Source organism: Petaurus breviceps, unplaced genomic scaffold (assembly GCF_028583685.1).
Source record: "Petaurus breviceps papuanus isolate PSGF00001 unplaced genomic scaffold, PetGlider_PUasm1.0 174, whole genome shotgun sequence".
Lineage (NCBI taxonomy): Eukaryota > Metazoa > Chordata > Mammalia > Diprotodontia > Petauridae > Petaurus > Petaurus breviceps.
The window spans coordinates 61,781,039-61,795,884 of NW_027185761.1; positions in this window are offsets into that span (position 1 = coordinate 61,781,039).

Here is a 14,846-nt window from a genome sequence, read left to right on the forward strand (position 1 = left end):
CATATGAAGGAAAAAGCTATCTGCCCTCAGAGAAAGGACTGACAAATAGAGTTATAGATATACAATAGTTTCACACACATATATACACATGCATATACATATGTAATATATGTATGCCTATGTGTGTACAAACACATATGTATATATATATATGTATATATATGTATACATTTGTATGCAGTGGTAGTCATCCCTAGGCTGGGGGTGGTAGGGAAGAAAAAATGTACATGATCACTTTATTATATCTTTACAGGAATGGCAAGTTGTACATACCATATTTGTGATTTCACATGCAATCATCTTTTTTTTATTCTATTATGTTATGGAAATGCTGGTTATGTTTCATAAATTCAAAATAAAAGAAATAAAAGTAAAAAAAAGACACTATGCTAGATGTAGCTAGGTAGCACAGTGGACAGAGTGCCAGGCTTTGAGTTGGGAAGATCTGAGTTCAAATCCAGCCATCTTCCCAGGCCTCAGTTTCCTCTCCTGTAAAATGAGAGGGTTAGACATGGTAACCCAAGGTCTCTTCTAGCTCTCAGTCTATGATCCTAACAAGCTGAAAGGACTTGGCCACTGATTGGATGCGAAAGGCAAAGGAGAGAAAATAAAGATAGCACTGAATCAGGAATAATAATAATAATAATGCCTGGAATCAGGAAGACATGAGTTCAAATCTTCCCTCAGACACTCACTGTGAGATCTTGGGCAAGTCCCTTGACCATCGAATTCTTTTGTTTCTGCATCTGTAAAATGAGGATAATAGCAGCACCTAGCTCACAGGGTTACTGTCAGAATCAGATGAGATACTTACCATGTAAAATATCTTGCAAGCCTTAAACCACTATATGCATTCTAGCTATCATCATTGGCCTTTCGCCATTGCTTATTATGAGATTAGCCTTTAGAGATCATTAGATCTAACTATCTCATTTTACAGATGGGAAAACAGGCCCCAAATGGGGAAATGACTTGCCCAAGGTCACGTAGAATGTAAATCAAGTAGCAGAGTCAGGATTTCACCCCATTTTCTCATACTTGTCATGGCACCACACTCCTTAGAACTCTGTGACTTCTCCCTTGCAGTTTAAGGTCCACAAATATCCCTTTGGACCCATCTGCCATGCATGGCACCAAGTAAATGCATAATTAATGCACATTCGTTGCCTGATCTATATCTACAATCCCTATCCTCTGTGTTTTCTCCTTTTTCCATCCAAACATGTTCACAGCCTAAGTAACTGGGCACTGTTCAGTCAATGGATTATTCATAAGGCAGGGAAGAATTCGGTTTCTGGGGCTGTGTGATCTTTCACTATTCATTGGAGATGAAATGGGTCTAGACATTTTTCTCTCCTGACATAATGACTATTTCTAATAGTCTGACAAATTGAATTAAATAATCAATGCAAACTGGTTGGCAGAAGCAGTGACCTTGTAACCCTTTTTTGTTACTCCAAGATCACCGCCCATTATTTTTGTTAGAAGGGATCTCACTTAGCAAATTAATCAATGAGCATTTTTTAAATTAAATTTTCTCACTACATGAAAATTTGCCTTTTCTTTCTCTTGTCTTTTTCAGTAAGAAAGAAAGAAAAACAACCCCCTCTTCCTTTACAAACAAGTACAGCCAAGCAACTGAAATTGCCCCATTTTCCAGTCTGTCTCTCTTCTCTGAGTCTATGACCTCTTAGTCAGGAGGCAGGTAACCACTTTTCATCATGTATCCTCTGGAATTGTGGTAGAGCTCCTGTTTTGTTCCAGGTTCTGTGCTAGGTTCTAGGATCTAAAGATAAAAGTGAAAACAGTTCCTGCCCTCAAGAAGCTTACCATCTACTAGGAAGTACATTATGATCATGTATAATATCAATACAAGGTGGATTTAGTGGGAACATACTAGCAGCTATGAGGGGGCATGTTTCAGGAAAGACTTCATGTAGAATGGAACTGAACCTTTGCTTTAGGAAACTAGAGGGTGTTAACCACTGATTTAGGTGATGGGCCATGTTTAGTAGGACCACAAGATTTGCTTCTCTAAGTTCCAACTTTATACTTGATATAATAATAAAAAGATAGGCTCAAGATTTGCCTCCTATCCCCGAGCCCTGGGAGGGAGCTTGGGAAAGAGCACCAGATTTGGAGACCAAGAGTTTCAGTTTAATTTGTCCATTTCTACTGTGTGATCTTGGACAAGTCACTCAGTTTCTTAGGGCCTCAGTTTCCTTATCTGTAAAATGAGTGGATTGGGCTAGATAATTTCCAAGGTCCCTAGGTTTGGCCCAGTATCTATGATCCCATGATCCTCTAATCTCTGGCCCCATTCCCTATTCCTGGCAGGGACTCTCTTGTCTTTTCTTCATAAGCTCCCTAACTTCCTTCAAAGTGCTGCTCAAGTGGTATCCCCTACCCCAGGGGTGGGTACAATGAAGTCTTGAGGCCTTAATAAGTTCTGTGTAGTTTGGATTCAATCAAAGTGACACACTTGAGGACCTAGAGGGCCACACGTGGCCTTGAGGCCACGGGTTTCCCACCCCTGCCCTACACTGAGATATCCCTGATTCCCCAAAGTTGTTAGGACTGTAAAACCTCAAAAATATTCTTTGTTTGCATATCTCTGGCCATCATCAGAATAGAAATCCATATTACTTTGAATTTATTTTGTATATTTTCTGACTATATCAGCCCAGTAGAATATGAGCTCCTTGTAGACAGGATTCTCTTACTTTTCTCTTGGTAGTGCCAATGTTGAGCTCAATGCTGGATACATAACAGTAAGTAGGTACTTAATATGTGTGTGTTGAGTCATTAATGGACATGGTGTGCCCCCTATGAAACATAAGCTCTACGATTGTAGAGAAGTGTCTCATTTTTGCCTTCATGTCCCTAGTGCCCAGCACGGAGCTTGGAACATAAAAAGCCCTTAATAAAAGAATGAATAAATGAGTTAGTGAATGAATAAGACTTTATTAAATGCTTATGATGTGCAATGTGCCGTGCTCAGCATCGGGGATACAAGGAGCAGAAAATGAAACATTGAAATGAATTGAAACGAGCCATTCATGACTGCTCGCTGGGTTCAATTATTCGACCGCTTCCAAAACAATGTTGTTGAGCTGAATTGTATTGAAAATAAGAAGGCAAAAATGTGTTCTTCTTTGGCCCAGGTAGAGAGATCCTTCACCAAAGTCTTCAATAACAACCTCTCTTCCATGGTTGGCACCACACTCCAGGAGGGGTTTTGTAATGGCGGCACAGTTACAAATTATGAATGTGGATTTGTTTAGAACTGCACCCAGCTGATTTGCTAGTCTGTTTTTTATTGCTGCATTTCGGCATGGAGCCGCAGAAGCCTGGCTGAGATTTGGCTTCTGCTCGACTCGAGGAGTCGTGGGAGACTTCATTCCTGTTCTAGCAGGCATGGAGAACATCCCAGATTGAAAGTGTAAACATCTCATATTAAAACCCATCCATTACCCACACACATACACAGCCACTCATTGAGTTAAGCTTGGGAGGCTTGGGGTTGAGTCTAATGCATGAATGCTCACACCTAGAAGACCCCCAGAAGGAGGGCAGCTTCATGGTCAGTGGGTGAGAGAGGTCTGGGGCCTCCTCTGAATTGATAGGAATTTGAGTTTGGGGGATGGACATTAGTTTCTTCTTGATTGATAGCAACATGAACAGGCCTCAGATCAGAGCAGAGCTTTTTGGCAAACACAAACTTTTCTTGTATTAGGAGAAAAATAGGTTCTCTGGGATCCATGATATCATATTCTAAAATCCCTTAGAATAGAGACTACTACAGAATTGGACACAAAGGGAAAAGTCAGTTGGTGGGCCGATTTGTGCCAAGTTGTCATGGTTCGTCTTATTATTATTCTTATGAGTCTTTACTGCTATTACCATGACCATCACTGCCACTGCCACTGCTACCACCACCCTCCTCTTCCTGCTCCTCCTCCTCTTCCTCCTCCTCTACCCATCTTTAGAGTCCTTCCACCAACCCATACCAACACTGTCAGGTTAAGTCCTGACGGGCAGCTGCTACTGCTTTGGGGGTTTGAGGGGTAACTCTGTGAGTGACTGTCCTTACTAGTTCACAAGCCCCTACCAATATGCATCCACAAAACAGTCAGTTAACTTAGTTCTTTGGCAAAGGCAATTACTCAAATAGTATAGCAAGGCTAGTGGTAATGAAGTAATTTCCTCCAAACCAGAGGCACACACAAATATATCCAGAGTCTGGTGGACGTGGGGAAGGAGAATTGAGTATATGTAGAAAATAGCAGAATAGTGAAATACATGTTCAGGAAAGAAAAGGAAAGTGATTACACATTTACACAAAGTGCCTACTATGTACTAGACACTCTGCTAAGAATTTTACAAATGTTAGCTCATTTGATCCTCACAACAACTCTGGGAGGAAGGCACTGTTATCTCTCCCATTTTACTGTGGGGGAAACTGAGTCAGACAGCGATTAAATGATTTGCCCAGGGTCATAAAGCTAGGAAGTGTCTGAGGCCAAATTTTAACTCATGAAGATGTCTTCCTGATTCCAAGCTCAGTGCTCTATCCACTGAACAAATGATAACATATGAATATCATTGTGTTTTAAGAAATTATGAAAGAGATGGTTTCAGAGAAAACTGGGAAGATTTGTATGAACTTATACAGAGTAAAATGAACAGAACTGGGAGAACAATTTATATAATAACAAGATTATAAAGATAAATAACCTTGAACGACTTGGTAAATCAGATCAGTGCAATGACTAACCATGATTCCAGAGGACTTACAATGAAACATGCTACTTCTACTCTTGATAGAGAGGTGAAGGACTCGGAGGGCAGGTTAAGACTTTTTTTGGACATGATGAATATCGGAATTATTTTGCTCACCTACACATGTTTGTAATAGGGATTTTGTTTTTCTTACATTCTCAATTGGAGGTGTAATGGAAGGGAGGTGGAAGGGACGTAAGGCAGATTTTGGTTGACTAAAAAATAATTTAAAAAGGAGAGGGCATAGGAACTGGCAACAGTGATAAATGATCAATAATTTAACGATGTACCCATTATTCTATCACATCCTATTTAGGCATCAAAGGGATGGCCTTCTTGCAGATGTATTATTATCATTCCTTTTTCTGTTTTATTTTATTTTATTTTACTTTAGTTTCCCTTCTTTCTCTCCTTCCATCCTCCTTTCTTTTTAACATTCATTAAAAAATACTTTTGAGGTTCAAATTCTCCCCCCCCATCTATTGAGACTGCAATCAATATTGCACCAGTTATACATATAAAATCATGCCAAACATAGTTCCATATAAGTCATGATGCAAAATAAAACTAATAAAGAAAGGAAACATAAAGAAAGTAAAAAAAAAGTCTACTTCAATCTACACTCAGAGTTCATCAATTCTGTCTCTGGAGGTACATAGCATTTTTCGTCATGTGTCTTTTGGAATTACTTGAACCACTGTATCAATCAGAGTAGCTAAGTTTTTCATAGTCTTCTATTATAATATTGCTTTCACTGCATACAATGTTCTCCTGATTCTGCTGGCTTCATTTTGCATCAATTCATATAAGACTTCCCAGGTTTTTCTGTAGACATCCCATTCATAATTTCTTCTAGCACAATAGTATTCCATTACAGTTATAGCACAACCTATTTAACCATTCCCCAATCAATGGGCATCTCATCTATTTTCAATTCTTTGCTGCTACAAACAGAACTGCCATAAACATGTTTGTATAGATACATCATTTTCCCTTTTCTTTATCTCTTTGGGATACAGACCTAGTAGTGCTATTGCTGGGTCAAAGAGTATGCACAGTTTTAAAGCCTTTTGGTTGTAGTTCCTAATTGTTCTGGTTCTTAAATGGTTGGGTCAGCTTATAACTCCACCAACAGTGCATGAGTGTCCTGACTTTTCCACATTCTCTCCACATTTATCATTTTTCTTTCCTCTCACGTTAGCCAATCTGAAAGGTGTGAAATGGTACCTCAAAGTTGTTTAATGTATATTTCTCTAATCAATAGTTATTTCAAGCATTTTTATGTGACTATTGATAGCTTTGCATTGTTCTTTTGAAAACTGCATTTTATATCCTTTGACCTCTTGCCAATTGGAGAATGGCCCTTATTTTTATAAATTTGGCTGATAGACTTGAGAAATGATATTCTTATCAGAGAAACTTGCTGTAAACCCTTTTCCCCAGTTTCCTGCCTTTCCTTCTAATTTTGGTTGCATTGGTTTTGTTTGTGCAAAATACATTTCCATGCAATCAAAATGACCCTTTTGACCCCCTGTCCATCTCTTAACTCTTGTTTGATCATAAACTCTTCCTTCATCAACATATCTGACAGGTAAAATTTTCCATACTCTCCTAATTTACTTATGATATCTCCCTTTATGTCTAAATCACATACTCATTTTGGCCTTATTTTGGCATACAGTGTGAATTGTTGGCCTATGTCAAATTTCTTCCAAACTGCTTTTCAGTTTTCCCCAAAATTTTTGTCAAACACCGAATTCTTGTCTAAAAAGCTTGGATCTTTATTTATCTAACACTCGATTACTACAGGTGATTATTATTATATATCAAGTACCTAATCTATTCCACTAATCCACCTCTCTATCTCTTAGGCAGTAACAGATTGTTTTGTTGATTACCACTGTGTAATAGAGTTTGAAATCTGGTACTGCCAATCCACCTTTCTTCACATTTATTTTTCCAATTGATTCCTGGACCATTCCTGGATCATTTCGTTGAATTTTTGAAACTTTTGTTCTTCCAAATGAATTTTCTTAATAGTTTTTCTAGCTTTATACAATAATTCTTTGGTAGTTTAATTGTTATGGCACAGATTAAGTAAATTAATTTAGACAGAATTGTCATTTTTTATCATAATGGCTTGGCCTACCCATGTGCAATTAACATTTTCCCAGTTGTTTAGATCTATCTTTATTTGTATGAATAGTGTTTTGCAATTGTGTTCATATAGTCTCTGGGTTTGTCTTGGCAGGTAGAGTCCCAAGTATTTTAAATAGAATTTCTTTCATATTTCCTCCTTCTGGGTTCTGTTGGCAATATATGAGAATGCTGACTAGGGGTATTAAGGCACTTCTAAAAAATCCTGAAGTTTTCTGTCTGGACTCTTGTCCAAAAGAACAATTTTCTCCTCCTATAGGGAAAGATGGAACATCCCCCCTGAGGAACAAAGCTGAAGTTCATTAAATAACAGTGGATGAATATGAGCATGGAAAAGTCTTACCATGCCCAGTGGGGAGTAGGGTCAGTGGCATGCTCACTGGGGAGGGATACAAGTGAAACAACCTTGCCAGAAGACATCAGTGGCTCTATGTCATCACAGACACAAGTTGCCTGTTCACATGTGTGACCTGACCACATATGTTTTCTTCAAAGAGGGAACATGTAATTCCTATGTATATTAACCAAAAATGATGAATTTATGGGACAATGTGACCCAAATTTATGACTGGGGGGATGCATTATACTGCTACTTTTTTTCGTACTATGCTGTTTCATTAAATATCTTTACTTGGAACTTATTGTTTCTACTGGCTGACTAGTAAAAATAAACACATTGGTGGGGGCTCATGAGACAAGGTTTTGATTGACTAATAAATCATAGAGAACTTTTTAACCTGGGGTAGCTTTTCTGAAGGCTCACTATCAAAGATATGGGCTCTCCAAGTGTTCCTTAAACAAAGTACAGCTTTAAAAAGCAGGTAAGCTAATAGTTAGACTTACATTTGCAAAGCCTTTTTTAAGAGTGATTTTATGATATATGATTTACATTTTGTATCTTTTTTCCCAGGGATTTATTTACTGAATATAGGAACACCTGTTTCCTCTTGTCACATAGCCAGAAGAACATGCTGATTAGCAGTTTCTTGCTTTCAATTTAATTTTGTACTTAAAACATTCCTTTAGTATCCGATTTAAGAATAATGTTGAATTTGATTGAAGGCAGTTACAAATGATGTTGTCCTTCAAGTAGTCAGAACTTGCTGGATGGGACCATATTTGGCAAATGGAATTAGTCTGTGTGGAGTCTTGGATCTCTGTAAATACTGACTGGCAAGCTAGGTCAAAGCCTCTCTCACATGATCAGTAATGGACTAGGGATAGTTCAGCTTTATGTATTAACTGTGTCTTTGATAATATACATATCATGGAATTTTCTGAATTCTATTTGCACATCCATGACTTGCAAGGGGTCTAAGCACATCATTGGTCCAAGGGTGGCATAGAATCTGGAATATTAATTACAATAGGGCAACTTTAAGTTAACAGAAATAATTGCATTCCATTTTCAAAACCACATGGTCCCCCCAATCTATTCTGGCTTAAGACAACATCAGCAACAACACAGGCATCTAAAAGAAATTGCATTTGAAAGAAAACTCTGCTTGACTCCTTTATGTTTCTCCTTCCAAATTATCCCACAATAACTCCAGTCTGCCTAAGTGATAATTAGGCATCAGAAGTCGGCTGCTGTGATCTCTGCCAATGGCTTTGAAAGGGGGCTTGGATTCAAAGGAGGGCTAGAGAGTTCCTTGGCATTTTTGAAGTGCAGAGAAGTCTCACAAATTGCCTGTCTCCTGTCCTCATGGAAACCCAAGTTTGGTGAGCAATTTCCTGCTTTAGCTGGCCAATTAGAGTTGGGGCTTCTTTCATTAAGTGGTGGCTTCTTTGGTAATGAACTAACATATACAGTTTTCTTTGATGTCAGTGGGTGTTCTTTTAGGAAATGCTTGCTCTAAAATGAAGGGAGAAATTATCTCTGAAGGGACTTCTAATCCCTAATGACTATAATAATGATAGTCCAAATTTACATCATAATGCCTTAGCCTCAGTTTCACCTGTTCTAGTGTCTTGCACAGTATATGGTACATTGGAAGTTCTTAATAAATGCTCATTCATTCATTTTCATTATTCAGAAATGAATAACCAATGAGTAGAAGCAAATGCCCTTTGCTTTACAGGGTTCAATGGAGTAGGTAGACATATCTTCCCTAAATTTCCAGGGCACTTTATCCCTCTCTCATTATTTTTTCACATAAACTTGCTTTAAGAAAGTTTATGTTATATGTTTTATCTTCTCCTTAAGGAAAGGGATATTTCTTTCTCTCCTCTGTATGCCCCAGATCTCCTAGAGGTCACACAGGACCATTCCTTATATGAGTACAAGGATGTGTCAGCATATCCCCTAATACTGTACATGATCTCTGGGAAGAAGTTAGAGCTCAACTGACATTGATTGAATGGACGGTTTCAATAAACCACGGAAACTTCTTTTGTGCCTTAGACTTAACAAGTGTTTCCTCTTGATGTGAACCTAGGCAGAGATTATAAAGTTAGTTGTTTTATGAAGTTAATCAGATATTGTTAGTTATTCAAAAATCATTTATTGAACATCTACTATGTGCCAGACATTCTACTAAGCCCTATGGGACACAAAGAAAGGTAAATATAGTCCCTGCCCTCCAAGAGCTTACATTCTTCTAATGTAGGAGACAACAAGCTAATAACTAGGTACACACAAGATGTGTAGAGAGTAGATGGAAGGTAACTGTAGAGAAAGCCAAGGAAATGAAGAAGCAGAAGTGAGAAAGGAGAGTATTCCTGACATTAAGGACAGTGAGGGCAAAGGTCTCTGTCTGTGGAGATAGATTCGAGGGTCAATGTTCTCTGACCATCATAAAGGTCACACTCTAAGCCAGGGGTGGGGAACCTGCAGCCTTGAGGCCATGTGTTGCCAGCTAGCTCCTCAAGTGTGGCCCTTTGACTAAATCCAAACTTCACAGAACAAATCCCCTTAGTAAAAGGATTTGTTCTGTGAAGTCTGGATTCAGTCAAATGGCCCCACTTGGGGACCTGGAAGGCCACATGTGGGCCTTGAGGCCGCAGGTTCCCCAATCCTGCACCAAGGACGAGATATGAGTACTCACCCTATTGTTAAAACAATCACTCTGTCTTAGCAAGTTCTATGGTCCATTAGATCTGTCTTATTTTGGCTCATGACTTGGTCCAATGGTTGAATGCTCTATGCCCCAGCAGGAACCTGACCCCAATTTTACCCTCCCCCAAACTGTCATTGATACTATCAAAAGTCTCATTGATTAATAGGGTAATTAATAATGGGAGGTTGAGGTTGAGGGGGGAGGTTGGAAGTCAGGAAGGGCACTGTTCTTTATCATGAGTCTACACAATAGTATGGAAATATTACTGAAGAGTAAGGAGTAAGATAGAAAAGAGAAAACCAGAATTACTTTCCATCTCATATGTGTGTATATGTAAATATGTGTGTATGTATGTATATGTGTACATATGCACATGTATATGTATGTTATGTGTATACACACATATGTTGACTATGGGAAAACAGGAGAGAGAAAGACACGTATATTCACTGTCACTACTGAAGCCATTTTAGCCACTTCATGAGAACTTTCAGAGGGGAAAACACTTTAAATAGGAATCTTTTCTCCATCCTTTTCTTCATCTTCCATAATCACTTTATGCCTTTCTCCTTGGAGAAGAATAACGCCTGTAAAACAGAACAACAGAAAACACAATCTGGGATTAGGGATCTTTTATGAATAAAGATGAAATCAGTCCACTAGGTTTGTCAGCTTAATAGCTTGGAGCAGTGGAAAGAATTCTGAGCTCTTGGGTTTGAATCCTGGTCCTGAAAATGATCAATTGTTTTCCCTTGGGTGAGTCACTTAACTTTCCTGGGCATCAATTTCCTCATCCATAAGATGAGAATTTGTACTAGATTACTTCTAAGGCCCTTTTAGATCTCACTCATATTGTTTAGTGCTAATACTAGCTGGCACTTAGTGCTTTGAGATTTGCAAAGTGCTTTACAATAATTAACTTTGTCCACACACCAATCCTGGGGAGTGGGGCCACTCAGCTACTAAGTGTCTAAGGTAAGATCTGAACCCAGATCTTCTTGGTTCCAAGTCCAATACTCTGCCCAATGGACTACTTAGCTGCTTTCACCTAAAGACATTTGTTGGGTCTTTTCTTTTCCAACCAGTTCACAGAGATGAATCAGATACATTTAGACATCTGCCTATACAAGGGATGAGGAAATTTAGGTAGCATGGTTACTATTTCTCTCTTCTCTGATTTTTGGCATTTACAGTCCTTTAAGACCATCAAGATCACTTGCTGTTTGAAAAGATGGGCTAACTCTATCTGGGATGAAAGGTCTTGGGTCAAATTGAGTTTGGCATTAGGGAAAGCCTAGCCTTCCAGAGTCGGGAGGCCTAGGTCAGAAGTTTTGCCCTCCCAATCTCAGTTCCTGGGCAAGTCAGTTGTCCTCTTGGACCGACAGTTTCTTCCTCCTGTAAAAATGATTGGTTTGGCCTCAACCATCTTTGCCAGGCCTCCTGGCTCTAATTCTACAATCCTAGCTTTTGCTGTGCTGAAACCTCTTACAAGTCAGCCAAGGGGCCGTATTGTGTTTTGCCATTCCTAGTGAATAAGGAAAATGCATCTGAGAGCAGGATCAGGAAACTGACCTGGGGTCAAGGCTCTCTACTTCCATCCATGGTGTTTCCCTCTGTCACTTGACAGGCTGCCAAGTCCCTCCTACCTCTCCACCTGCACTGCTGCTTTTTTTTCAGCTTTCTCTTCTTGTGATTCAAGGTCTTTTAGCTCTTGGATCATCTCACCAAGATCTAAACCTGAACAAAAAAGCCTCTCCCCCACAAGAGACCTTTCTTCAACACTGGACTCCATTCAAAGTGGAAGCAAATGAATGAACCTGCCGGGCCTCCTTGACAAGCCATTAGATTCTGTCCTTGCTTGGTTTGTGTGGGATCTTTACCAATTAGCTGATATTTGTTGGAGGAGAAAAACAGTTTCAAAAGCCTGGCTGAAATGAAAGCTTGGGCATAATTCGCTTTTGAAACAGTGGGAGGTATCTCACATCGATGCCAGATGAAAAGTGGCTTAGACTTTCTTTGGAAACCAGAGATGAGGATGATGATGATGACAACTTAGACAGTGTTTATGATTTATAAAGTATTTTATATTTTTATTCCTAAAGTACTTTTATAAACATTATTTCATTTTATCTCCTCAACAACCCTGGGAGATAGGTTCTATTGTTATCATCGTTCCCATCTATAAGATGAGAAAACTGAGGCTGAGAATAACTTTTCCAAGTGTCTGAGGCAGGATTGAACTCAGTTCTTCTGACTCCAAGCCCAGCGCTCTATCACCACACTGCCTGGCTATGTCACATGATGCTGGAAGACAGCAAACCTGTCCTACCTCATAATTTTCCTCCCTTCTGGACTCTCCCCTCAGTTCAGCCCATTAGATGCACAATTCCAGGTAATCCATCATGGAAGACAGGCCCTAGATTCCTGGGGCTGACACCTCTGAATTAACACCAAAGTCCAGACTCAACTGTGAATTGTATGTGGCATCGGAGCTGTAAACTTGGTCCCTGACACCTATGACCTTGGCATGGAGAGGTGGGACTTCTTTTCCATCTTGTATGTGTGTCTAGTCTTGGGCCAAGGAAGACAGCATAGTACAAGAAAAAGGGGCTGGGAATTGGGAATGCTTCACTTGAGACATTCAAACCTGAGCTTGATCTTGCTTTTGCTCCCTACTGCCTGTATGACCTCAGGTAGATAATCTAACCTGGTTGGGCCTCAGCTTTGTTCTCTTTAAAATGAAGGGGATGAACTCAAACATCTTAGAGGTCCCTTCCATCTCTAGCGCTATGATCTAGAGAATTCTATGGTCTAAGATTCTTTCTAATCATTCTCTCCTTCCTAGACAATGGTTATTGCCTGTGTCCCTCATATTGGACCTTCACAGAATCTGTCTCAGAATTGGAAGAGACCTTAGGACCAGTTCCCTCTCCTCTACCTATCTGATTGGCCATCATCCAAGCCATTGTGTAAAGACCTCCAAAGAGGGGGAATCAGCCTATTACCTTGTGAGACAGCTCATTTCCCCCATAGATGGCTCTGATAGTTAGGAGATTTTTTTCCTTACATTAAGCCAAAATTTCCTTTTTTCAACATAAATTTAGAGATAAAGGTTCTTCAGAGGTCAACCCCTTCTTTTTACAAGTGAGGAAATGGAGGTTAACCAAATTGGCTAAGAGACTTTGGCCCCTTGACTCCTCCAAATCTTGCCTTCTTTTCAGTGGATCAAAGTTCCTCCCTACAACCACACATCATTAACGGAAAACAAAGGCCATACTCTTCTGTAAATAGGTTACTAGTATCAACATAGTTGAATTCTATTGTTAATGGAAATCCAGAATGTTTCCTTATGACGGAGTAGAAAAAAAAAACTGGACATTGAGAGTGGAGATTTAGGTCTGAGTGTTAGTGTCGCCATTTATTAGCAGTGTGGCCTTGGGCAAATCATACTACTCTAAGCCACAATTTCATAAAAGGTTAATATTTGTACTGCTAATCTCACTAGGTTATTGTGAGGAAAAATCTTTGTAAACTCAAGGCTTCAGCTGTATGTAAAGCAAATGGAAATTATCATCCTATTTAAAGCGATCAATGCCCAATAGATGAGTAGTCAAAGAATGTGACTACATAGTTTTCACAAGAAGAAATGCAAAATACCATAGTATGAAAGAGGCTACAATTTGCTAATGACAAGACAAATGCAATTAAACAACTGTATTTTTTTTTTCATAATCTGATTGGCAAAGATGGAAAAGGATAAAAAATGGTATAAATACTGATGGGGCTGTGGGAAGACAGGGCCACCAGTGCACTGCTGTTAAGATGTGAACTGGTCTAAGCATTCTAGAGAAAAACCCAGAAATTCACACAAGAAGGTCACTAAGCTCTGTATACTCTTTGACCCATTGATAATATTATTAAATATATACTCAAGGAGATCAAAGAATGAGGAAAAGTCCCACAGACACAAAGTATTTATAGTAGCATTTTTGTATCTGTATGCACCGAACATCCATCATTCATCAATAGGAAGAGGACTAACCAAATAGTAGCATATGGCAATAATTTAGCACTATTGGGCAGCTGGGTGGCATAATATATAGAGTGCTGGGTTTGGAGTTAGGCAGACCTGACTTCAAATCTGGCTTCTAATGCTTACTAGCTGTGTGACCCCAGGCAAGTCACTTCACTCTGTTTGCCTCAGTTTCCTTATCTGTAAAATGAGTTAGAGCAGGAAATGGAAAACTACTCCAGTATCTTAACCAAGAAAACCACTTATGAGGAGTCTGACATGACTGAAAATACTGAACAACACCATTGTGCTGTAGGGAAAAAAAAAACAAATCAATGTGAGGACTTCAGAGGAATATAGGAAGACTTGTACAAATTCACACAGAGCAAAAGAAGGAAAACCACGAGAGCGATTTATATAATGACCACAATAATATAAAGCAGAGAAAAAAAAATATCGACAGACTTTAGAACTCTGATCACCAATCAGCCTTAGGTCCAGATGCTGAAGCCTCATCTTGGTAAACCTGTAGTGGAGTGATAAGTATACAATGATGATGGTAGCTAGCATTATTTAGGGCTTCAGGGTTTGCAAAGCATTTCACGTATTGTTTTGCATGGGATTCTGACTACAAGCTGAGGTGCTATCATCATCACCATTTAGAGGTGAAGAAACTGAGGCAAGAGCCACAGTGACATGATTTGCCCAGGGTCAGACAGCTGATAATTGTCTGAAGCAGGATTGGAACTCAGGTCTTCCTGACTCCAGCTTCAGCACTCTGTCCCCTGCTACATCCACAGGTTTCTTCTAATGAGGCACAGGTTCTCAGATAGGGC